Genomic DNA, 2,193 nt, shown 5'->3' with positions numbered 1-2,193 from the left:
AGAAGCACTCGCCTCTGTCGTCACCTCATACTGGCTATGGTGATCGAACACATTTGTATTTTTGTCAGAGTCCTACACACATTTAAGTTCATTTGTAATTGTTGTGACTACATTAAAAAAAACGTGTAAAATATTTTAATAATCACTCTGAGGAGCGGCAAGCGTGTGACAAAAAATAGATGCCGTTTCTTCTTTTTTACCCAGGCTTGTCTTAAGAACGCATCCTCTTTTTTTGCTTGCGTACGAAATACATTTACTTATTTAAATATGATGCAGTCTGTTTGTTTTACCAGAAAAACGAGTATTGTAAACCATAAAAAAATCAGCACAAACCCAAAATCACTTTTCCTGCAGATGGGTGCATGAATCAGAACTTGTATTCAGCTGTTGGTCCATCTGTGGCTGATGAATTCTGCTCTTTTGTTCATAAAGGCTTTTCAAGGAAACGTCATTATATGGGCTTGAAAATGACCGTGATTCTGTAGCAATAAATGATAAAAAAAAATAAAAAAAACTCTCCTATTTTATAGGTTAATGCATGGAGAAAAAAATTGCACCAATATTTTGTGATGCACACACATGTATTATATTTCCACATGAATATAAGCTAATATTCACGCATCAAATTTCCACCATGACAAACTTAGAATGTGACTGTGTGTGTGTGTGTGTGTGTGTGTGTGTGAGAGACCGGTGGTCAATAAAAAGTAGCCTATATAGCCTACATTTTGGCTCATTATATACAAAAATAATATATTAAAAAATATTTTCCATTAGCGTTATACGATTTTTATTTATTTATTTATAAATGGCTATTTGAAGGCAGTTAAACAAGTGTTCGCTTGGATTCTCCAGGTTGAAAATGTGCAAATTTATATTTAACTTTGAAAATACCACAAAATACATTTCGTGCATTGTAAGTAGCAAATAAGTTATCTTTATGTAATGCAGGGTCGGTTTTTATGACAAAACGGAAACGTTGACCATAACAGCAACAGCCATTCAAGCAAGCGCGTGCACGGACACACACACACACACACACACACACACATGCATACACACACATTCACAAAGAACACAAAAGAATTATCATGACAAAAGACACAAGTAGAGTGAAAAACACTTCAACACTCGCTCCTTTCATGTAGAAGTTTTAATGAAAACAATTTTCTTCTTGCTCGTGCACAAATGAAACGTATGCCATGTGCTACTGGTAAAATATTGATGCGATTATTATTGAGATTGTGTTGTTGCCTATATGCAATGCTCCTTTTACTAGACCTTAAAGATGTTTTGTAAAACTCTAGACATTTTATTTCCTTTGTGAAATTTTATTGTATTAATTATTATTATTAATAATAATAGTTTTTTATCTATTATTATATATAATTTGTATTTTTATTTATAGGCTACAAAATCTCCAATAGCCTATGAACTATTTAAAATGGGTTCAGATGAGTTTTTATTTAACGTAACGTAGGCTAATAGAGACACTGGGATACATTGTGTAGCCTAGTACACAGTGTACAATTTTAATTACAATGTACACAAATGAAAAGCATTTATAGAATTTAAACGCACAAATATGATTTTTTTCTATAAATGTAGGCATATTTATCTTTATGTCCATCCTCGAACAACGACTGCTAAAATGAACCGCTGTTTTGATGCTCAAGTTTACAATTTTACAATTTGCGTTAATTATCTTGAAAATCGTATCCAGTTGCATGTCTACCCAATTATCATCCACTAAATCTATGCATTTTAAGCATGAATGCACTTTTTACAGTAGTGCTACAAACTTTCCACTAGCCCTCTTGACTGTCAGATCTTGATTTTTAGGATTTGCAGGGCATGCACGGTTATGATAACAAAACAATGCGGTTCCTTCTCAATTGGTGCATAGCTACTCATCATGTGAGTATTAAATATTGCTCAAAATGTTTATTTTTTCCCCTCACCCACCTGCTTCTCATCTCATGGCACCTTTGTTGTTCTATCCTCCTTTATTGTTTTTTTGTTTATGTGCAGATGTAAAATTGTCCTATAGTCTAATTCCATCACTCCACCCCCCCCCCCCCCCCCACCTCCCTACACCTCCTACACCTCCCTCCTCTCTTTCTCTCTCCCATCCTGGAATCTTATTGATCCAGGAGGAGCTAATTATCTCTTCCCCTCGTGACTGCGTAATCA

This window comes from Siphateles boraxobius, unplaced genomic scaffold, assembly GCF_051911475.1.
Source record: "Siphateles boraxobius isolate OS27281-9 unplaced genomic scaffold, OSU_SipBor_1 31, whole genome shotgun sequence".
Lineage (NCBI taxonomy): Eukaryota > Metazoa > Chordata > Actinopteri > Cypriniformes > Leuciscidae > Siphateles > Siphateles boraxobius.
Note: the sequence above shows the minus strand (reverse complement) of the source record.